Source organism: Vidua chalybeata, chromosome 4 (genome assembly GCF_026979565.1).
Source record: "Vidua chalybeata isolate OUT-0048 chromosome 4, bVidCha1 merged haplotype, whole genome shotgun sequence".
Lineage (NCBI taxonomy): Eukaryota > Metazoa > Chordata > Aves > Passeriformes > Viduidae > Vidua > Vidua chalybeata.
This window is the reverse complement of record NC_071533.1, coordinates 58,583,896-58,609,501: the sequence shown is the minus strand read 5'-3', so window position 1 is coordinate 58,609,501 and position 25,606 is coordinate 58,583,896.

Below are 25,606 nucleotides of genomic sequence, written 5' to 3'. Positions count from 1 at the left end.
CCTTTTATCAAACATTCTGTCAAGGCAATCCAGAAAGTATTGCTGAAATATACATAAAAAAAAATAGAATCATAGAATCATTTAGGTTGGAAAAGACCTTTAAGATTATCAACTCCAACTGAAACAAAACACTGACAAGCCCAGCCTTAAACCACGACCCTGAGTGCCCCACCTACACTACCTACATGGCCTTTAGATACCTTCAAGGATGACAACTCCCCATGGCAGCTGGCAGCCTGTTCCAGATCTTGACAACATTTTTGGATGACATTTTTGCTCATACCCAGTCCAAATCTCTCCTGGCACAACTTGAGGGCATTTCTTCTCCTACCACTTGCTGACTGGGAGAAGAGACTGGCCCTTACCTGGCTAGAGCTTCCTTTCAGGGAGTTGTAGAGAGCAATAAGATCTCTTCCCAGCCTTCTTTTGTCCTGGCTAAACACCCCCAGCTACCTTAGCTGCTCCTCATAGGACCTGTGCTCTAGACCCTTCCCCAGGTCTGTTGCCTTTCTCTGGATTCACTCCAGCACCTCAATGTCTTTCTTGTCATGAGGCGCCCAAAACAAAACACAGGATTCAAAGTGTGGCCTCACCAGTGCCAAATACAGGGGAAAAATCACTGTATTGGTCCCACTTGCCACACTATTTCTGAAACAAACCAGGTGCCATTGGCCTTCTTGGCCACCTGGGCACAGCTGGCTCATGTTCAGCTGCTGACCAGCACCCCCAGGTCCTTTTCCACTGGGCAGCTTTCCAGCCACTCTGCCCCCAGCCTGCAATGCTGCCCAAGGGAATGGTCTGAAGTTGTAATATTAGAAAAACGTTAGAAAAACCACCAGAGGGTGTTTGGGCCCTGGAACAGGCTGCCCACGGAAGTGGTCACGGCCCCATGCCTGAGAGAGCTCAAGAAGCATTTGGTCAATGCTCTCAGGCACACAGTGTGACTTTTGGGGATGGTCCTGTCCATCCCCTTGGGGATGGTCCAGAAGTTGGACTCAATGATTCTTGTGGGTCCCTTTTAACTCTGCTGATTCTGTGATTCTGTGATCCTGCAATCCAAGGGGAGGATGTGGCACTTGGACTTGTTGAATCTCATGGAAGTGATTTCAGCCCATTGATCCAGCTTGTCCAGATCCCTCTGCAGAGCCTTTCTTCCCTCCAGCAGATTGACACTCACACCCAACTTAGTGTCATCTAGAAATTGACAGAAGATGCACTCAATCCCTTTGTTCAGGTCATTGATAAATATGTTAAAAAGGACTGGTCCAAATAGTGAGCCCTGGGGACACCAGTGATGGATGTAACTCCACTCACCACCACTCTCCGGGCCCAGACATCCAGCCTGTTTTCTACACAGCAGAGAGTTTATCCATGCAAGCCATAGGCAGCTGGTTTCTCCAGGAGAATGCTCCAGACACTCACTTCAGCTGTGGCCTTCTGTGGTCATTCTTTTACAGGATACAGAAGTTCCAGGAAAAAAAAAAAAAAAGAATATTCTCAGGGCTGATAAATTCACAGCAACCTCTCGGCCATTCCAAATAAATTCTATCTGATTTTTCACTTTTCTTCCTAATCTGGAATGGGAGAACTTTGGAATCCCAACATCTTGCAAAAAGAGGAATTGTCTAATGCCAGACTAGAGTTACAAGGATAGCAGTATTTGTTGTAGAATGTTCAAATACTGTAGAAATAAAAATTTCTAAGAATAGAGACTGATTTGAAATGTCACCAAGAATAAGCTCTTTCATTAAGAATACAAAGTTTTCACTTTAAGCATTGCAACAGGGACCTACATGGACCAGTCACATCCTCATACGTGCATTCAGTATCACATTGCTCATTTACATTGAAATTAATAAGATTTACTCTCAAATCCTTATCTGCAGCACTGATTCCTAACAATGCATCATTTATAAACTTGATTTTTCCTTACTGAACTGAGCTTAGGAATTCAAATTCTCAGATACTTGAATATACAATTCATATATGTACAGCACTTTGATGAACATCATTAAAATGCTTGTTCTTTTTAATCAATTGCTCAAAAATCAGTGTGCTTTTGAGCTGTAACACTCTGTTCCCCTTTGCTTGGGCAGATAAAACTACATGGGACACAGAGTATGTAATTATTTACATGCTTATACCAGAAATAATTTTCTAAGGAGGTTACTGTATTATGAAAGTATTTAATGAAGTATTTTCAGCTTTTGTGCAATTAATGCAAATTTATGTGATGATCTACTATTTTACCAATCACTGACTATGTGCATTTTAATTTTTTATCCTTTCTCACCACAAAAAAAAGTTGTTTTCATTATACTCTTGACTGAGTTTAATTACAGCTGCTTTGAAATTTGCAATTTGTGTTCTGTGGGAGGATCTACAATTCCAAAAAACCAAAAAGAAATTCAGAATGGAAGGGAAAACATCTCCAAATTTCCCTTGGAAAGGAAGCCTGGGTGAGGAGCAATGACTTAGATTTCTTTCCTTAGTTGACAATGACAGAGCTATCTTGACCACAGATATTTGTTCCAATGCCTTTCCTTTTTGTTTTGTCTTGCATCTGGTGCCAGCTAGTCTGTCTGAATGAGAAGGTGTTTGAGGAGGAAACCCCAGTGCTGTGACAGAGCTGGTGACTCTGGTGACTTTCAATGTATGCGCTATGCCTATTGCTCATGTGGCCTCATGTAGTGAAAAATTTTAGTATTTATACACATGCACAGGGATTTAAATGTGAGAATAATCAAGGTCTGGATCACAGTGCTGAAATATATTTTAATGGCAGCACAATTAAGTTGACTTTAGATCAGTATTCATTGTGACACAATGTTAGTATTTTCTATTAAGGGTAAAACAGTACATATTTTTGCTTACCCTTTCTTATTGCTTAACCTGGAGTATTTCTATTCAAACAGGATTACAATCCAAGCCTCCTCCCATTGTTTTTTACTGTTTTGTCATTCCCTCCATTTTTCTACCTCAGGCACATGAAGCAAACCTACCTTCACATACACCCAACTTTTTACAAGATTAATTTACTCCCTAAGCCATACCATTACTCAGGATGCAAGCTGATAATCATAACACATTTTTTTTTCCATTTCCATAATTTTCCCTGTCTATACCAACCAGATCTGCAGAGTTTTCACCAAGTCACAACTCCTTTACTAACAGAGCAGTATTTTTGCTACGATTTTGTGGTCATGGAAACTAACAGACACTGCATTGAGTTAGTTGTTTTATGCATACAGATCTAAATTACCCTATTGAAGTACACTAGCCAAATAAATCCATCTTCCTTTAGGTGTTTGTCAGAAACTGGAAATTGCCATTAAAATATCAAAACTGTGCATCAATGAAATAGAACTTCTTTCCACATTTTAAATACTAACATCTACCTTGCTGTAAGATGTTTATTTCTCTTGTTTTCCTATCAGTCCAGAAAAGCGAAGCAAAGATAATTAATTTTCTTTACTGCTAACTTAGCCACTCCCTTTTCAGCCCTTTTCCTATGTGGTGAAAGCACTTATCTCATCTGACATCCTCCCAATCTCTTGTGCCTCCTTTGGCACTTGCAATTGCATCAGCATATTGATACCTGTCTCCTGCTATCCAGCTCCCTGCACCTTCCATATATTTCTTAACCAACTCACATGTATTTTCTCCCCTGTTGCCCCTTATACCGGGTATTTGCATAGTGAAATCCTTGGACTCTTAAAGATCCTTCCATAAAAGGTTGCTTTTATTCTGCAAGGCTTATATTGTTTCTCACTAGGCTGGCCAGGAGTAGACTGAGGTCACTGCTTATTATCCAGGCCAGAAATATCTTATCTTTTTCATACATTTCCCTTTGGTTTTCCATTCTTTATTTCATCTTTTGCAATTAAAGTGCAGACTTATCAGGATGGGAGAGGTTTTTGTTCTCTGTTTGTGTAGCATTTAGTACAAGGCTTTTGGGACATGTGAATTCCTAGACCCTGCAGTAATAAAAGAATAAACACTTACAGACAGGGTTAAATAAGATATTGAAGGTAGAGTTATCTCCCAAACAAACATTATACATCACAGAAACTTAGGGCTACCCTCAAATTCAGAGAAATGCAGTAATATTAAGTCACCAAACAATGTTTGTCTGTTTGGACAATCTTAGTCCTGCTGTGACACTATATAATAACAATATGGTTATGGCATTGTAAGGATTTAAACTGCCATTGACTCAAACAGATTCTTTTTTTTTCTGTCCCTTGAGGACTGTCAAAGCAAGAGCAACATCCAGGGGTAGCCAAGGAGAGAGCTCCTGAGGATCCCCCTAAGCAACAATTTTCCTTTCTCTCACTGATAAATTAGAAACTCACAGCTCTGATGAATAACAGCAAAAAGGGACATAATTCTTAAAATAATTACTTTGAAAATATCTTATGGAAAGACTTCAAATAATTCTGATGATATATGAATAATGAAGAGTCTGTATTTTATAACAGAAGTCATTAGGGATGAATAAAAGTCTGACAGAAGGTGTAAAAGTACCTATTTTCAATTAACTCTAACTCAAACTAAATAATGGATTTACTTGTAAATTCGCAGAAAATCCATTGCATAGTCTGTAAGTACTGTAATTTTAGGAACAATGGAGTATATTTAGTGCATAGAAAAGTGACTGGATCCCTCCTTTAAGTGGAAATTTCATTTCAGCCTCAACTTTAAAGCAGTGCTGGGCACCTTCATAATTCTCTTCACTCTATCCACAGAGTGAAAATAGAAGATGAATAGGAGCCTACAAGGAAACTTCATATATCATCAGAGGGAAAAAACTTGACACATAAAGAGAGTTCCATGAATCATAAAAATACATTTCAATAACTAAGCTAGAAGGAAAAAAATCCAACCTTGATTGTCCAATTATAAAAATATAAATGACTACACTTTTGAGAATGCTCCTGTGGCATCAGTGGAAGTTTTTAACTAAGCCTGATGAAATCCTGTCCTTCTTGTGTTAGTATTTCCATGCTGTCTTATGTTGCTCTCACACTGCTGTTTAAAATATTTGCAGTAAAAATTCTTCTGGAAATGCACATGGTTTAAAAAAATAAAGAAACAAATTCATAAATACCATGCATGGCAATCCTGCAGATTTCATCCTCACCTCATTTCCTTTTCAGGACAATCTTCCAAAAATACATTCATCAGGAAGAGGAAGAAATCTTATGTAAGCATAAGACATAACAATTTTTTGTTATCTTGCAATTTTAACATGTGTCTGGATTTTTGATAGTTTCTACATATTCTAAGGAATTATTTAATCTAAGTACAAACTGTATAAATCCTAATTTTTTTTTCACTATTGCACATCCGTTATATTTCATGGATTGTTCTTAACAACATGGATGGAGCTGTGATAAACTACAGATTTAATAGATTTAACCAAGAACTATGCTGGGCATGTAGAAGTAGAGGACAGTGTTTCTGTACGAATAATGATATAATTTCCTGTTCTTTCCAGTACATAGCCCTAATATTACATAAGCATATGGGCTGGGTAAGCTTTATTAATGTTTTAGCCTGGCTTCCTTGTCCGCGTTCTGTGGATCTGCATGTTTGTCCTTCTTCCCTCTCTCAGAAATTGTCATCTGAGCAGGAAAGCCACAGAGCTAATGGCACCCCCAGATGTTATGCAAGAAGCTGTGTCTGAGCTGCAGGAAGAAGTCCAGCCTGGTACCAAGGAAAAGGCAGTTTGGAGGTGGTGATGGTGCATCCTGTTTGGCAGTGCCGGTGCTTATGTGTGTGCATGGGACAGGCAGTGGGCACACAGGCAGCTGCTGACAGCCACCCACAGATGTCCCCTGCAGCAGGGCATGCCACAAGGGGATGAAAGGGGTGGAGTGGGAAGACAAGACTGGTGGGCAAACACCTTGGGTGAAACCACATTTCATTGTTCTTTTGGCCACTGAGTAAACTGTTGAGTTTTGCTGTGTCAGCTCCACAGTGACAGTGGGTCTGAATAAGACCTTCAGCTTGTCCCCAAAGCATCCGCGATTCTTGTGAGATCTTCCACACAAGGAATTTCTAGCTTGCTAGACTAGAGGATAACAAAGGTGGGAAGTCCTTTGATATCTATATGTCCATGATTGTGGGTTATTTTCTGCACTCAGTAAAGGCAAATATGAATGCAATTTGGAGATGTATTTTTTCCTGATTATGAAAGGGTTAAAAAGAAACACATTTGCAGCACAGAGGCAGAGCGACCTTGTGGGGAGCATTCTGGCCTGTACCAGCAGTTCTTTCTTCCTTTCCACATAGCTTCTAATGGAAAAGTACTGCCTGCCCTCTGTAAATTATTAATTTCTTCATGTTATCAGATACTGTTGATAAAAAGACAAGTGGCCCCTGTACTGAAAGTCTGGGGTAAAATGAATAATTGCTGATGCCCTTTAAACTCTGTATAGGTTTTCATCTACTTTCTCCTGAGCTCGGCTTTGCACTGTGCAATGGACTGTTACACACTTTTAGCTGCTCACATGGAACTCCCTATGGAATACACCGTTACTGCTTTCATTTTAGGTGCTGACTTAGACGAATGACTTTAAATTACTTACAACCTTCAGCTGATCTAAGATGTCAAACAAACTTTAAACTAGTATATGCTCAAGGATGTGTGAGCCTGAAAACAAGAAAAGGCGGAGGTGCTTTTTCATTAGTCACCGCTCCGTATGTGAAGGAAGGTCAGTCCCTGGAGCGGCTGGGCATGGAGGCAGCACACACTGCTGCTCCAGTCAGTGCTCTTAGCTATTATTAATACAAACAACTCAAAGCAGTACCTCTGATAAAAGCTCAATAAAAGCTACTGAGATTAGGGATCATGTTAACTGGTGTCGATAGCATAAATTATCAAGTGGAACAGCTCCAAATTATAGCATAAAGGGACTCATTTAAGAAGGATTATACATCAGCTTCAAAAAGAATGAGGAAGTAATGGGAATAAAAGCACCTACCAGGCCCAACAAGTAGTACTTTTTGAAGGACTGCTGTACCTCAGAAGACTTCAACTTTTCAGCATAGGCAGTCAAAAGGAAATAGCAATAGGCACAACAATAAGGGTGAGCAGCTGTCTAAAATGCTGTAATGTACAGAAAATGGCACTTAACACATATTCATGAGAGACAGCAGAGTATTCTGTACTGCAGAGAAATGCATTAGGGCTAGCAGCAGGACAGTCTAACTACTGAGGATTATCTCCGTAATATTCACTTTAGTTCCTCAGCATCCCTTCTGAGGTTATACTGCCTCATCATTTGTCATACTACTGCTGAAAGGTAGGGAGCATTTCCAGACCAGATTATGCTCTTGATACTCTGAAGAAGAGAAATATCAGGTAGCTTGGTTGCACTCATTTCTTCCAAAGGGGCTTTCAAAATGAATTGCAGATCAAAATTACAAACTGAATTAAACTTCTACTTGGGTCTCCCTATACACTTACATAAATGTTGAAGGACTAGGACAATTGTGGACCAAATCCTGTACCATGAGGTCTTGCAGTGCTCTTTATGAATTTACCATTCTCCCTTTTAAGCATGGTGGGTTTCTGTGGAGGAACATGCCTAAGGTTAACTTGTGTTAACCTTACCCCGGCTATTTGTTCCCAATGAATTTCCTAAACACTTGCAAGAACTGGATGTTCTACTTTTTCTGAAAACACTTCAAACTGAGAAAAATGAGCTCTTTGAATGCTGCTGTGGAGGAGAAAGTCCTGAAGACATAGTCCTCAGAAAAAGGAGCATCAGATCTAGTTGACATTTATAACACTAATTTATCCACTTTACTAACCAGACACATCTGGCAAATTAAGTGTGCTTGCCAACAACTTGAACTTATAGGAAATACAGAACTAAAATGGGGTTTTGTGTTTATGGGCCAATATTGTTTTGGTGGAGCTATGGGGAACAGCTTGTAGAGTTCTCACAATATCTGTTTGTACATCCTACCACGAAGCTCTGTAGCTAAATAACTAATTAATGATATTTATTCTCAAAATAGTATTGTTATTGAATTCAAACTATTAGGCAGTGAAAAGGGAGAAATTTCTGTAAACAACAACATTCAAAGCAGATGACAACCATGAAAGTCAGTAGTTTCACTGAGTACTGGTTTGGGGTATGGGTGGAAGGAGGTAGGGTATGGGTGGAAGGAAGTAAACGTGGGCTCAGAAATATGGTGCTCTGAACAGAGGATTGGTTGTGCTCTTTTGTGTTAAGGATTGTCTGAATTAGGCATATTAGAGCAAAAGCCTTTCAAGTTGCTTGGCTCCAACAGGGAAATAAGGTTTTGTAAGTTTTTCTTGTAATTAATTGCCATAATATCAGCAACATTGGAATTAAATTCTTGAGAACTTGGAGACAGTGCCAAAGCTTTGATTTTCAACCAAAAATGTACTCAGATGAAAAAAGGGATAATGATAACACACAGTACCATTGTAAGTGTATTCCTTTTAGCAGGGAGGCCCAAAAATTAAATGGATGTGTAAAATGCCTTGGCTATTCCATATTTTATTTAGTCTGTCCAGTGATGTTTGAGGGAAATCAGACTATGTTGTTGTACTGGTTTCATAACTAACCTGAAGTTTTCTATACCTTATCTTGTACTTCTCATGAACATTAAAATTCTTTAAATGGTTATTTGTTGGCCTTGACTGATAATGTTGCCAGTGGAGGTATGTGGACTAACCTCCTGCCAAACTGGTTTGGTGTGTACTGCAGGGAACCAACATTACAGTTCAGGCAAACTATGCAAAATCAGACTTCTGTCACCTTAATAAACTTGAGAAAAATCCCAACTTGTCACTGAGGAGGATTCCTCAAAATCAGGAAAATGAGAAGCTGAATGAGTTAGTAGACATTTCGTATAACAGATGGGCTGAAGCTGCCCTCACCTAGAAATGCTAGAAAGTTGTATCCACCTTCTCCACAGTTTGTCTGAACTAATCACAGAACCAATTAGTGATGAGATGATTGAGCTAGACGCTGTCTCTGCTATACATTAGATTTCTTAACCCCTGATCTGAACAAATGTAAGACAAATGAGAAAGCAAAGGAGACCCTATTGGATTGCACTACCACTGTCATAAAAGATTATTCTTAAATTGTTTATTGAGTCTAGAAAGAGAAAAATATTTGACAGGAAGGAATAAATGCTGCCAACATTGATTGCTTCACATTTCAAGGGCAAATTTGAAAGTGTACTTTCATCATCAGAGGGATGTTCTCATAAACACCTGCAAGAGACATGAAAATCTGGCTGCTGGCATAATACAATAATAATCTAGAGATGCCTACATGCTGCACATGGGATGATGTGGTGTGAAAGGAAAGGAAAGAAAAGCAAAATGGACAAGAAGAACCACAAGGACTAATAAGCCAGCAGAGAAAACAAAATTTGTCATAGAAGTCTCCAGAATTTTCTTTTGAAAGGAGGATTGGCAAGAAAGAGCTATCTGTAGAAGAAGCTCTGGCTGGTAAACTGGAGCTAGAATTCTGATCTTACACAGTCCCAGAAAGGACTATGGTCTGCTTGTCCAGATTTGTGAACCCTGCCCTGCCTTTGCCAAAATCCTTCAGGTACATCCCAGCTTCCTGTTTTTGACTTTCTAGTCCACACAAACCATCTTTTTACCAGAAAACATGGCACAATAGTACTACTTTCTCATTTTCAATTCCCCTGTCAGCTGGATTCCTAACTCTTAGACTTTGTTTTCTCCCATGGAAAGTCTCAAGCCTCCCCTGGTGCCTGGTGCTCCTTGGCACTTACCCTGCCATGCTGTTGCTGCTATTTACAGCTCTCCTGGTTTTCTTTCTTCAAATATCCAAATAAAACAGAGGTTTCCATGTGTGAACAATGCAATATATTCAAGGAAAAACCAACAATAATAAAAGGTATCAGATCACTCAAAGGAAAAATAATAGATTAGGGGAGAGGATGGAAAGAAAAACTACATTTAGCATTTTTCTCTCTGAAAAGAGAGAATAATCTATTGAGAAAAAGTAAAATATAAATTGTTCATAAATTAAAATGTCAATGGCTTATTCCCTGTAGAGTGCATGTCATCTTTACTACAAATATTTCTAATTGTAATATACACATTTCCATGACTGCTGTCTTATTTTCTGTTTGTCTTTATACAAATCTACTGAAAAACTTCTCTTCAAATATTCTTCATATTCTTCAAATATGAAGCTTGCTATGGAAGTTTTCCTAGCTCAACATGTTTTGCCTGCCAGCACTTACACAGGCAGCCTTTGTGAGTTAATTATTCCAGGTGGCTTAATTCTTCATGACAAATAATAGAAATGTAGAAAAACACTTATTATTTTTCTAACCCTTACAGAAACTGAGCACTTGGCTGCATTAACTCTTGTGTGGCTTTTCAGAGACTGTAGGCACTTTCATGCTCAGAAACAATCTAGTTTATAGCCCCAAAAAGAGACTGAGACAACCCTCATGCTGAAATCAACAGCAAAACTCTTGTTTGTCTTTCTTGATCAGCTGAGGTTCCTCCAGTGGCTCGGTCCTGGAGTTCAGAGCTGGCTTGGTCAGATTCAAACTATAAATTATAAGTGGCTTCTGTGACCATCACATCACTGAGAATCATCAATGGCCAGTGCTTCTTTCACTTTGCAGCCCTGAGGGAGCAGTGTTCATCTGGGTGTTTGCATCTGAGCCAGCCCACATTTTAGTGATATGTATAGAGATAAGACCTACTGAGCCTCTGCAGCTCCAAACAACGAGGAGGATGCAGGTGCTCATGGACATGCTCTTTAATCAGTTTTTACCTGACTATGCCACAAGTGACTTCAATACACCCATGAGTGCTGCGAGATATAGACTCAAAGATGCAGTGGCTGCTCATCACGTGCATTTGAGTGATTAACTTTTAAGAGTACAAAAAATTAAATACATAGGTATTTCTGCACATTTGGATCTAACCAGACTGCTGATCCTTTTCTTTCTCCTTCAGATTTTTGCTAGGGATAATATTATATTTGGCTGTCAAGAAGGGTTAGAAAAATTGTGTATCATCAGTCCATAATTCATCACAGCCAGTTTTCAATCAAGCACTTGTTTGCTCTGATATTTTTATTACATTACTGCCCACATTATTAATGTTGTTTTCAATGTAGACAATTTTTATTTGTATTAATAACGGTTTAAAAAAAGTGACTCTACTGTAATGTTTCAGAATAAAGTTGACATCAAAAGTTGACAATGCCTGAGATTCTCAAGATGAAGTGCCACATGTCAGTTTGACAAAAATGTTTGTTTGTAGCTGTGCTCTGCATGATTGTTTATTAAAAAAGTTCATGAGCTGAATAGACTCAGTGCAATTGAATTATGCAGAAGAAGTTGCTGTGCTTCAGATCTTGGAGAAGGATAGGAACCTTAAATGAGAACAGGAACACTAAGGGTATAAATTTGTCCTAGTCCAAGATCTGCAATAATGAGTAACAGTGGGAGTTGAAAACTCTTGACCTGCAATTCCATTGTTTTGTATTAAATGCTTATTTTGCTTGATTTGAAATAGATCATATTAGTCAGTATCAGACACAGGTCAGGATATTAGATGGTCTGCTTGTCTTTTATGATCATAGAATCACAGAATGGCTTACGTTAGAAGGCACTTTAAAAACCACCTAGTTCCAGCCCCCCTACCATGCACCCCTACACCTTTCCCTAGACCAGATTGCTTAAGAGCTCCATCCAATCTGGCCATGAACACTCACAGGCATGGGGCATCCACAGCTTCTCTGGGGAACTCATTTCAGTGCCTTGCTACCCTCTTGGTAAATAATTTCTTCCTGTCATGTAATGTAAATCTCTCCTCTTTTAGTTTAGAACAGTGCTCCTTCACCCTATCATTATATGCCCATGCAAAAAGCTGCTTTCCCTCAAAAGACTGTAAGATTATAAACCCCCTTTAAGTACTGGAAGGCCACAATGAGGTCTTCCTAGAGCCTTTTCTCCAGGCTGAACAACTCTAGTTCTCTCAGCCTGTCTTCATAGGAGAGGTGCTCTATTCCTTGGATCATCTTCATGGCCTCTTCTGGACTCTCTGTAACAGGTTCATGTCTTTCTTGTATTGTGGCCCTAAAGGTGGATACAGCACTCCAGGGGAAGTCTCATAAGGGCAGAGTAGAGAAGCAGAATCACCTCCCTTGACCTGCTGGCCACGCTGCTTTGGACACATCCCAGGACATGACTGGCTGCGAGCAAATATTGCTGGATCATACTGAGCTTTTAGTCTGCAAACACCCCCAAATCTTTCTCCACAGATCTCTCAATGAGTTCATCTCCCAGGCTGTACTTATGTCTAGGATTGCCCTGAGTGAGGTGCAGCACCTGCATTTGGATTTGTTGAACCTCATTAGGTTCTCATGGGCTCACTTCTCAAGCTTATCAAGGTCCCCCCTGTGACTGGTTTCACTGTGGTTTGGTACAGCCAGAAAGATCTGTCATAGGTCTTCATCTCTGTGGAAGACTTGTAGTACATGGTGATTTAGGGCAGCTAGTGAAACAGTAGTCTGTGTGTGACACTGATGCTGTAATCAGTTCCTTAGGACAAAGAACAGCTCAAAATATGACAAAGTTACACTAGCACATAATAGTGATTGACTTAAAAAGGAAACTTTAATGATAACCAGTTAAAAAACCTCTCACCATGAAATTCTATAAACTAGTCAGTAGGGGAGTTTTAGGTAGGCCAAACTGGATTTTCTGTCAGGGAAATTCCCATAGAAATGTTGTTAACAAGTGCTTAGGACTGACTAGGGTAATTTCTTTCCTTTGTCAAGTTGAAGACCATGCTAGCAGCTTTTTAGGGAAGAAACACATAATTTTTGTTGTGACTGCAGTGACTCTTATACCACTGTGTGCTATTTACTAGGGTTGCTGAGCTCCTCACAGCTCAAAGAAAAGATTTGTACACTACTTGCAAAAGTAACTGGAATGTGCAGGGCTCTTTGGAAGCAAACCTAGAAGCCAGATGATGTATAGTGTGTCATGATTTATACCCAGTGTGGGTTATGCCTCTCTATTAGAGATAGTCACAGGACAGAGATGCAATTCAGAGTTTTCACTGAAAACTATACAAAAAAGTCAACATTTGTCAGACTAGTGCTTATAGCAAATTTAGTTAACAACTAAAGCTAAAGTGCTATACACAACACCAAAGAACATTCAGATGCCTGTGGTAAAATAATCTCCCTCCTGTGTTGGGCTATAGGTCTAATATTCTCTATAAAGCATTATTTATGTGGTATAATTGTGCTGCATAACTCTGGCTGGATTTGTTTTGCCTTTATTTGCTTTTCTTTTCCTAATTACCTGTATCCATGAACAGTTTGGCACTTCTGTCAGAGATCCTTGTAGCCCTAGGAGAGAATTACTATATTACAAGCATATAGGTGAGTGTTGCATTGTGTAAATCCTAGTCAAGATCCTGGTACGGGCTAATTCAAGCTCTTAAGTGCCCTAAGAATCTACCAATGTACTTGACAGATGGACCTGGCTATCTCTATTAGCAGTGTGTAAGTGCGTTACTCATGGTTACTCGTGTATTTACTATTGTAAGTCCTAATGTTCATTTGGTCACTACTCATTAAGAGTAAAACAGAAACACATGAAAATTCAGCTTGGAAGGGGCCTCAAGAGGTCTCCAGACCAACCTCCTGCTTAGAAATGACTCAGCTGTGAGACCAGACCACATGGTTGACAGCTGTATCAGATGGGTCTTGAAAACCTCCAAGAATGGAGACTGTGCAATGTCTTTGTACAGCTTGTGCCACTGCTGGTCTGGCATGGGGAAAGTGTTTCCCCTTACGTCCATTCTGAATCTCTCTTGTTTCAAAGTCTGCAGTTCCTCATTCTCCAACCATGCATTGCTGCAAACAACCCAGACCTATTTCCTTGATGCTGTGCCCATAGATAGCAGCAACTGCCTTTGAGTCTTCCCAAAACCACTCTTTCCCCCAGTCTTTGCCTGCAGTGCAAGCAGTCCTGCCTCTGTCATTGTGGCTGTCCTATGCTGGGATTGCTCTACTTTCTCAACATCTTTCTTGTGAGTGAGACAAAGATAAGACTCAGCTGTCAAAGGTGTCTATAATAGGGATGCTGACCTTCAACACCTCAGTTGGACTAAACATAAAGCAATCAGAACTAGGGATGTTGTCATGCCTTAAGTCAATGTTCAAACTTGCTCTCATTTGATTTACAAAATAAAATTTGAAAAGTGACAGTGTGGTTCTGTCACTATAAAATGATCATCTCCTGGAATTTCTGTACAGATTCAGAAATGGAAAACAGAGCTCCCAGCTAGGTATCACAGTGAGAGCTCACAAAGCTCTCAGTTCAGTGGTAACAGAAATATTTTAAAATTTTTTATGTCAATAAAACTCCTGAAAAAGCTTTCCTAATAATTCCTTGAGGGTTTCCTTGCATAGAACGTGGCACTTTTCTCCCATGGAAATTAGCTTTCTAGTGGGTGGCCTACTTGCTGAACATCTAAACATTAAAGTCAGTGAAAACTAGGGGGATGGAGGGGGAGGAGATTACTCACAATGGAGGACAGGCTTACCTGATGGTAGTTTTGTGTTAGAAACCACTAGCCCAGAAGTAAATTGATTTGATAGAAGAAACAAGCAAAGCAAGGCAAGAAAACCTACATTTTAAATTTGCCTTTACTTTCAGGTAGCTCTAAGTGACGGTAGTAAAAAATGATGCTGCTCCCTGTCATTTCAAATGTCTCTGCTTCAGCACTGGGTTTGTCCTATTGTGTTTGCTTTTTGAAAATTCCAGAGAATGCTTTTCTTGGTAGGAAAGTTTGCCAAAAAAATAAACTTCATAAGTGGAAACTCAACTCCAGGAAGTCAACGGGGCCTCCTTTTTGACGATTCCAGATGCCTGAGAAGAGCAGATTGAAAGTCATGACCGGCTATTTGCACTCTAAACTTGCTTTGAAGAGTAATACTATCCAATGTGAAACAGAGATGGTACCTATATGCCCTCTGTGGGCAATAAAACCAGCTCCATCTTCAATGATAAAAACACAGTAAACCCAGTTAACTTACTGTACTTCTGAGCTGCACATTTTGCAGACAGTCCTTACTATAGGCTGTATATCCTACAAGATATCAAGAGAGAAGACACCATCATCTTTGCAGACTATTTTGAATTTCACATAGCAGCTGTACTTTTTTCCCCCCAAATATTTTTCTCTTAAATTTTCTCTATGTTGGTCTGTGTTCTCTAGTTGCCTAGTTTTTTTCTGAGTTTGATTTTGGAGAGAAAGTAGAGCTTATTCTTTCTATTCCCTTCCTTTCTTTTCACACCAAGCTTTACTTTCTTGAGAATTTATTTTTGTTAGTTTTTGGAGGTTTTTTTAACACTGTTTCTGTTTACTTGGGATGTGCTTTTCCTTTGGATTTTTTCCCCCTCCTCAATTACATCTTTTTCTTTCATGCTGTTTTTCTTTGCTCTGGCCTTCCATTTCATTCCCATTCTAGTATGTTTGTTTTTCAGATTCTGCAGCTTCTTTAGGCTATGACTTCTATCAGCCGCCGGTACTGAGAGGAATGATGTACAATGGACGGCTCCTCCGGGATTACTGTTTCAATGCACTGAGAATGCACCAAGGACTCAGGCAGACCTAATCATATTGCACAGTTTGATTGCAGTGTGATTACCTCTGCAAGAAGGGTTGTTTTCTTTCTCCCACCACAGAGAGCTAGGTAGTCAGCACTGAATAAGAGAAAATTTGAATGACATCAGACAATTGAAATACTTTCTAAATAATGAATCCACATCCTGGCTATACAAACTAAGAATGTATTCTTATTGTTGCTGAACTCCTCAGGAGCTATACAGAGTCCTCACAAAGGCCCTTCCACATGGGAACAGATGTGCAAAAGAAAGCATTTATAGGAAATTAACTTTTCCCCCCCAGAGTTCTAGAGAGATGTAAAATGGCAGCATGGGAACATACACCATAGTAACTGCTCTAACCCAGAAATGTGCTTTATATAAATACACTAAGAGCAGATGCTTAGAGATGCATAGGTTATGTCTTATCCTTATTTTAACATGAAGCAAGCTGAGATCCCCACTTCCTTCTACGAAAACTGAAGTTAAGAGGGGGAAAAAAGTACTATTAGGAAAAGGCTGTTTGTTTCAACTGCAAAGATTTCCTTTAGGAGTGGTTTTCTTTTGAACTCCAACTGCACATACATGTTTAGACCTTAGGTCTCTATCCTCAACACAAAGATAAAACACCATGCAAGAAATAAGAAGGCACGGATCACTCCTTGTCATCTACCAGCACCAGTGACAGGTGCCCTGGGCTGCTGCACTTCTGTGAGAAGAGGGGAGAGGAAGGCAGCAAGAAGGCAGGAAGGTGCTGGTAGGATTAGAGCAACCTTGATAAGACCATATTGTTACACACAGTGGGAGAACGGTCCAGTAGCTAATGAAGTAGCACAGAAGATATGTGATTGCAATTCTCTATTCCATTATCCAGTAATGGAATTGCAGTAGTGATGGAAAAACCACAAGGTCCTGTTTTTTGACAATATTTGGGTGCCTGACTGCTACTAATTTCAAGGGGAATGAAACACATAAATAGTTTTCCAGTATCTTAAACTTCGTACCAAACCTTTCCACTTCTGGAACACAGGCTGCTCTACCTCCTCCTCCGGGTACTTGGGAACAAAAGTGTCAGGGAGACTTCATGGAGCTGCTCAGCATTCAGCTGGTGGAGACTGTGCTCAGCCTCTTAGGTGTCTTGTAGAAAGTACAGCTATGTGTGTAGTTGCCAGGCATGAGCATGTAGATGTGTCCTTAGCACCAAGCTCTCCCCAGACATCCTCCCACACACCTGTCTTGCTGATGGGCACACTTTGACCAGGTACAATCTATCTAACAAATACCAACTGCCTTCAGCAGAAGACCTCTGGGGTATTACAGGAAGAATTTCAGTTTATTTATTCCATCTGCTTGGTATTAGTCAAATCATCTTGTAAGGACTCCTGCATAAAAGGAGCTGACAGTGCCAGCAGGACATGCTGGGGACTGTCATTACTGCCTCTGCTGTACCTTGTATCACAGTGTGCATGTAGAGAGCACTGATCTTCCAACTGCATTTCATAGAAAGGTCACGCACAGCAGAAAGCAGTGTAAGTAGTTGGATCAGCTGGCTTTGAAGCCTTTCACACCCAAAAGCATACATGTAGGCTATGCAGCCAGGCAGCCTGAGGGAAAGTATTTATGTCACCAATAAATTTGTGGGCAACTGAAGTAATACCCAAGTCTTACTTCATCTGGCTCCCATCTCACAAATGCTCTAGATTTTGAGGAGAGACTGAAGTTCAAGAGCGGCCCTGACAGTTTTTGCAAAGAAACTTCATCAGATTGCTCATCAGGCTTACCAGGAGAGAGGCGTGCTTAGGGGAGCTAATGGGACATATCCCATAAAAGACAAAAAGCAGTGAGGCAGAGTGATGCAAGATGCTAAGGTGAGATGTCAGGTCTGCATCCTCTCTGACACAGGAAGGGCAGTTGCCGCCATGCCTACTCTGAAGCTCCCTGGCTTCGCCTGCCTGGCCGAGGCACGGTCAGCAGCGGGGACACTGCCCTGTTCTCGAGGAGATCCGGGGAGCGGCTAAGACAGAGCGCTGCGCTGTCTGCCCTGTGTGGAGGAGAGGCGGCGTCTGAGGAGGCAATGAGGGAGTCGACTCAAGGCCGGGGAAAAGGTCTCAGGTTTAATCCGAGCTTCGAGGAGCTCTGAATGCCCCTGTACCCGACAGCCCAAAGTGTCCCCGAGGTTTTTGCAACAGCTCAAATACCAGGGCAGTAACAAGGGGGGAAGGAACACCCATTAACCAATGGGGGGATTTGGGGGAGTAGAAAGCGGAGGGACAGACAGACACACAAACCAATGGGGGAAGTTCAAGGGAGGGACCCCTGGCCCTCGTCCACTCGGTGCCCAAGGTGGAAGATTCTGGGAGAGTGGGATGGGGAGCCGAGTGATGGACAGGGTGCCAGGGAGGGGACAGGGGAATGACTGAGTATTTTCAGGGAGATTGGCATTGAGGGAAAGGCAGGGAAGCTCAGGGTGGAACCATTGGGAGAAAATGGGGGATGAAGGGGCAAACCATTACAGAACTGTTACAGAGATATAAAATCACAATACAACAGGCAGTGGCAGTCCATGAGGATTGCTCCTGCTGAAGGCCTGCGAGATGATAGGAGGGACCACGTTGAGGGACCAGGGACAGTGGTCCAGTGAAACTGGTCTGCTACTGTCAGGATGAGACAGAAGAGCCATTCACGCCTTCTACATTGCTCTTTTCTCCCCATCCCATGGAAGCAATATTATCTTGGTGATTTCCATGATTTATTGTGAAATTTGGAGCCGAAGGGGTTGTCACAAATTTAACACTTTGATATTGTGACTTTTAAAGGAACAAGAAGATTGTAAAGAAATAGCACAATTCTGCTTTCAATGCAGTAGCTATGGCAAATTAGGAAACAGAGTGAGACACAGATAAAATTCATATGACAAATAAATGGGTATTTCTATGAGAGCATTCAAAAGAATTTTCTTTGCAAACAAGATAATCTTAAGATGACCATGCTGGGAATCACAGCTTCGAATAAATACTGATAAAATTTACAATTTATTTGTGAAAATACATGTATTTCATGCTTTTTCATAAACACTGCAAGCACAAAAAATGAGAGTTCATTCCTTTTCTGAGTATTTTATTATTGCTTTTCTAGAACACTCAGGTTATTTCCTCATTCTGTTTAAGACCTTTCATCATCTCTTTATCTAATCTCGGAGCCACATGAGATCCTACTTCCACTAATCTATCTTATGTGTTTAGTGAAAGCTGATAGCAAGATAGAGAGCGGAGCTAAAGACATAATTTTAATGAAAAATAATGATCAAAATATTTGGTGCACCATTTGGAGTAAAAAATGAAGGGTACAATTTAAAATGCTTCACTAGCATTCTGTGTGCTGTTGACTAGATAATGTATATATAATAATATAAATTATCTTCTTGGCCACCACAGCAGCAATTTGCCACATTGATGCTATTCAGGTGTTTCAGCATGATCCTGAAATCACAAACTATAAGAAAACGCTGAACGGCATTTTTACAAGACACTCCTTCAACATGAGACTTCACATACTGATTTCTTTTTAAATGGATTTGGGTTGCCTCTGGTTGTACAAAGACCTTGATTCCTATGAAGTGAGAGAGCTCTGCTGTATCACTTTGTAAGGCTGACATGACAACATGACAGACGTGGCTTCATATGAACACATTGCTTATTAGATTATGAGCAAAGCTGAGCACTGTCATGTGCAGAACATAGCTCCTCTCTGAAAGAAAACCTGGCTGTGCTGGGAAGCAGTAAGAGAGAAGAAAGAGAGATCCCTGGGTATGTGCTACAGGAGTGATACACAGGGACTCTAGGTGAGGGTTTTCCTCACTCACTGTTATGTTTGTCCATATTGTGTCTTCTTTTTTTATCTAGATCTTTGTCATAATTTTTTTCAGTCAAAAGTCTAAAAAATCTACTCAGGTTAGTGAGGATAATTTGTCCCTTAGATAGTTAAAAAGGGTTAATATTATATAGGACAAAGTTGTTTGCAAGTCAGCTTGTTGTCTTTGGAGGGAAGCTGGAACTCTATGAAAGACATATATATTTCATGTCAAAACCCAGGAGATAATTAATTCATAAAATTAGTGATTCAGATAAGCAGCTGAGCAGAAAACAATTTAGAGAAAGATAAAAAGAAATTTTGCACAAAGTCAATTACAAATCTTACCTTTTACTGGAACAAACTAGTAGTCCTTGCAGGTGTCTCCACTCCCATGGGACCTGAGGCCAGGGCTCCACTGCACTGTCTGCACCACTGCCCCTGCCTGGGGATGACCTTATCCCACTCCTTAGCAGAATGCAACTCTCTCTCTTTCTAATTACCTGGCACAAGAGTACTCGTGGCATTACATTTTCTGCTATATTACATTTTTGGGCATAACACCTAAAGCCCATTTAGAAGCAGTTAGAGGCATATCTACCCTAACTTGAACATGTCAGTGCCATCTAATTGAGTTAATTAACTGAAGCACTGTGTCATTCTGATGTGACTATGTTGCTTCTGGGTCCAGAGCTCACAAACTTGCAGTTATTTATGATCCCTGCATCCCACTCTACTATGAAGTTGGGTAGACTCTATCATTAGTATGAGCCAAAGACTTTGTTTCTGCTTCTTACTTAAATTAGTTTTTCTATTATTTATTTACCTCATTAAGGTACACGTCCTCATGAACATGCATCCTCATTATTCTGTCCTTGTAGAAAACCTTCACCAGAGTCTCTCTGCTGCTTGTAGATTGTATAAAGGACTCCTGAGTGTTGAATAACTGACCAGCTGGTTTCTGAGCTTACTCTGGAGTGAGTAACTAATAGCAGAGCCACTGTTGCACATAACTAATGGGAGTGAGAGCCTTCCTCTGGGTCTCATCTGCACTCCCATATAGTTTACCCTTGTTGCCATCAGTGTGTTTGAAATATGATTTTATTGCAGTGACTTCAATACTGTCAAACTCACCACTAACATCGCCACTGCCATGACCTTTGAATAACTAGCTCTGAGAAGTGCAGGTGGGACCATTCACTAAATTGTCCCTTATTTTCTCTGAGTATTTGTTATTCGTAGGCATTTTCTGAATAATCTGGATGAGTAACATTTGAGCTATAGACTGCTCACAAGCCATCCACTCACACTATCAATGTTCATTACTACTGTTATGTGACTTGGCTGCCTAAGTTTCTGCTCTTTGGCCTTCAAACAGAAGAATAACAAGGAAATATGACTATGAATTTTCACAGCAAGCATAATTTTTACTAAAATTCATTATTTCAAAACATGTGCATTTCAGATACCTGAGAGGATCAGTGGTGTCCTCTGAAAGGATTTACACCCTGGTCGGGCTTCCCAGAGTCCTTACATTGACAATACCACCAGGTTTACCACTCAGCGGTGGTTTTTAACTTCCTTCGGGTCTGAAGATACTTCTTGATGTGAGGCAGCTAAGAAATGGTTACAGATGTATATTAGCAGCATGCATACAGCTCTCTCTGCAAATAAAAAAAAAAAATTGTGCTTTCAAGCTCCTCTGCTTTTTTCTTCTCACTCCATTAATCTAATAAAATATGTTGTCTCTCTTTAGAAACCCTATTCACTTTCTGAGGGAACAGAAGGAAGCCAGGGTATTTGCATATTGAACAGAATAGAAATTGTTGCATGATGCTCCCCAAAGAGCAGATGAAAATAGGAGCATTTATTTGCAGCTGCCAGTGGAACGGAGAGATATGAAACTTTGTTAATACTTTGTCAGAAACTGGAATTCAGTGGGGAACAAGAGCCCTAGGGCTATTCCTGACACATGGAGCAAATGACTGGAGGAGGCAGTACAATTAGAGAAGCCATGAAATGTTTGGAAATGCCAGGAACTGGCAGGCATTGCAGGTCAATAATCTGGACTGCCAAATACCCTGGAGGACAGGAAATTACAAATTCTGGGAGTAGAGCTGAGCTGTAAGAAAGTTGCGGGGTTCTAGGGTTTTTCCAAATTCAAGATGTTCCCAATGAAGCAGAAAAAGAGCATCCATGAGGATGTAACCAAAACTATTAGCAGGAAAAAAATTACCCCAATTAAAAATCTGCATCAGATTCTGAATTTGAAGGGGTTAAAGAAGAAAGGGATCTGGTTCCAGCCACCCAGAGCAAGAAGAAAACTAAGTCTGTGTGAAAAAGTGGCTCAGCAATGCATCCTTGGCAGTTAGAATTGATTACACTGAAAGTGTATTTTCTCAGTGATGTCGTAAGAAGCAGGGGAGTAAGGAGAACAGAAATTAGATAAAAACTGGATGCTTTAAGAAATATGAACATGCTATGAGAAGCCGGGGACCATAATTTGTTAGTTGTGCAGAGCAGTACTTGCCCAAAGGAGGGGATGTGAAGGCACTCAGTGTTGTCACACTGGCACCCTGTGGCTCAGCACTACTGGCAGAGTTGCTTCTGGTGTTCACATGCCCCTTCCTCTTCCTCAGCCAACACTACAGACAGGGACTGCTCCTCAATTTCCATGCAATCCTCCCATCATTACCCTTCACTGCTGCAGGAACAGTGTAAATGAATCATTAAAACGAATAAATTTTGAGGTAGGTGACTAACTGTCCACGCTTCTGCTGGAGACACATGCAAAACAGGTAGTTTTAGAGGAACTTCCCCATCTTGTTTTTGAGATATGAGAATCCATTCTTTGTAGAAAGGTTTGTCTTACTGCCTGGGAAACTGGCATAAGACTTTATGAGCTGATTTCTACTCCAGATCAAACCATGAACCTTGTTTCTCTCAGGCTCATCTCAGCTGAAAATTGTGGCATATTTCAGTTTGCATCTGCTGTAATTTGATGGCAACCTTAGAGATGTCAGTGTAAAGACTGTCTAAATACAGCTTTAATATAGCTTCATGTCACCATCTAAATGATCTTAAAAGAAAATTGTACATTTACAAGCAAAACCTGAATGGAAAAGACGTGCGGAAAAATGCTCAATGATGTTGTCATGACAACAGTGAAAGTCAGTAGATTACCACTTAAAAGCATCAGTAATTTAAAGGTTTTCCTGGGAAAAGATGGAAGGTGACTACTTTGACATGTGATGAGTTTATAAGAATGAAGTGTGTTCCCTTTCTGGAAGAAATGGTACCATATTAAAAAAAAAAAAAAAAAAAAAAAAAAAAGTTGAAATAATTGAAGACTAAAAGTGGTAAATGATGCATTGCATCACAACTAAAGAAATCACATCCCCAGCAATTAGACTGAAGTAAAATAGTTTCTAAATATTCTAGAAAAGCAATTTCTCATATAAACCTGAAAGTTTTCATGGAGAACTGCCACTGAATACATTATAAATAACTAAAAGCATTATTCTGGAACTAAGTGGTTCAGAATTCTTCAAGATAGGTTTATATAAAAGTGTAGAAGTTTCAATCAGCCAAAAATATTCAAGTTACTTAGCAATCTGATATCAGACAAACATGGAAAGCAGAAAGTGATTTTAGCCAGAACTCACTTGCAATGAAGATTGTACAGGAGATAGACCTTGCCTCTCACAAAGGATTTTGTACTTTTCAATTTAGACTTGGTTTTGAATCTAAATGAAATAAAATAAAATATAGAAAGGAAAACACACATAAAAAATTCATATCAGTTTTATAAAAACATTTCCATTTGTTTTTACCTGATTTATTTTTCCCCTTTGCTTCATGAGCAATCTCTCTTCCCCGTCCTTGGCTATGTCTGTCTTAAACCCTGGCTATTTATTTTCTCTTCCTAATCTCTTTACTTAACTGCTCACTCACCAGTTTAGTAATTCCTCTTCTTACTCCACTGAAGCCATTTTTGTCAAAGCTCTTACAGACTTTTATATGCCTTGTTCCATCATCAGCTCTCCTTTCTCATTCTCCAAAGTCTGCCAGCTATTTTGAACCTGTCAGCTGCACCTTTCTTCTCCAAAGCTTGTTGCTTTCTTCACTTTGCCTCCAAGACCTACCTTATAGCAAAAATGTCCTCTGCAGTTAGAGCAAGTTCTCTTTCCTTCTCTTGCCATCTACAACCAGTCTCTCAGTCTCAACCACAAATATAATTGCCACAATACATTGACTCGTTACACTGATTGCTCTAATAAAGCTTCTTGTGTACACCAACAGTGATGACTTATCTTTGTATCCATCAATATGAAATATTGATGGAATCAAAGATAAGCCAGCCTGTGTCACAGTTTTCACAGCAACAACATGGAAGAGACCTACCGCAATACAGTGCAAATTTCACTTCCTGCTTCCACAGTTTTCCAAAGACAATTTCTGTTCTAAAGTTTTCAATCAAGAATTTTCAGGCTATGGATGAACAGAAGATTATACAAGGATATATGAGGCATCTCATCAGTTTTGCTTAGAATACTCTGGATGCTGTGCTATGGCCAAGAGTTCCAGAACAACACTCTTAGAACCTAAATTCACAAAATGGAGAGAAAAAGGAATATAAAAAAAGATACTTATCTACAGTCACACAGCAGCCCTGTAGCAGATTGCTTTACAGCCTGCCAGAGTCCTGAACTACTGACTCATACACAAGGAATATAGTTCTGGACGCATTGATTAATGTTATTGTCCTACCAACTCTATAAAAAAGTAGAATAAAAAAAATAATTTTAAGCTTCTATAATCCATTGCTGAAAGCATCATTGGAAATAACCCCCTAGTTTTAGCATTTACTTTATGCAACAACTCCTTCAGGGGCAGATTTGTAAAAATGCCCAGGCATCTAATGATGTTGACAGATTTCCAATTACATTTCTAAAAGACAGAATGTGTATAAATTCAGTCATGCAGATCTCTGTAGCATTTAGGACTGACATTAATTTCCTTTGCTGTAGTCTTAATTTTTCAGTGTTATTTTTTTAACTTTGTCTATTTATTTTTTGTTCCAAATATTATGTAAATCTTGAGAGAAAAGTAGTCTTATAACACTGAATTGAGCTTTCAGAGTCTCAGGAAACCTGAGAAGAAATATGTACACTGGGGCCTTCCTTATCAGGAGGAAGACATCTCACCCCACAAAAATAAGACTGATGATCTGAGGACTGAGGTGCATACTTCACTGCTGTGCCAGGGCTCCAGAAGGATGAGTTCTCTAAATTGGAGATGTAGGTGATCAAAATTATGAACAGGTCCTCAGTTCACCTACTGTACAGGGTTTGTATGCAATTTTCTGCCATGGTGCATTACGTGTGGTTGTTCTGCCTTCTTAAGCAAAGGCATTTTGGCTCCACTGTGTCAAATCTCAGTACTGTGCTGTGCTACCTAGTGGTCCAGATTTTTAGTCCTAATCACCAAGAACTGCGTGGCCCAAAGGAAGCTTCTTGGCTCTCCAAAGAACTGAGAACTCAGTGCCTTCAAACAAAGTGCCTCTGCTTTACGTGGTGCTGGTGTTAGCTTCCCCAGGGACTCAGCAAGCTGGAACAAGTGCAGCTGTCTAGCCTGTCAATGGTATTGTAAGGTTTATACCTTATATGAGATGCTGGGAAAAGGTATATTCTTTGAAACCTGCAGATGAAAACTCCTCCAGGAATGCAGGAAATGATGATGAGTATTCCTGTCCCCATCAGACCCACTGCTTTCCTCCGAGGCACTGCAGTGCTAGTTTGGTGATGTGTGCCTCAAGAAGGAAGGGTTATGCTTTGTCCCTTTGCACAGCTGGCTGAAGATAGCAGGAAAAAACAGCTTGAAATGGGGCTGTGTTGACACTCAGTGAACAATCTAAATGAACTGATCATCTCTTGCCTGTGCAGGGAGGAAAAGGGAAAGTAATTAACTCCAAGCCCAAACCCATGCCGTTGTTTTCACGGTGGCAGCATTGGCAATGTATCTGTGCTGCTCATTTAGAACAAGTAGCAGCAGTCTCCTGCAATGTCCTGACTGG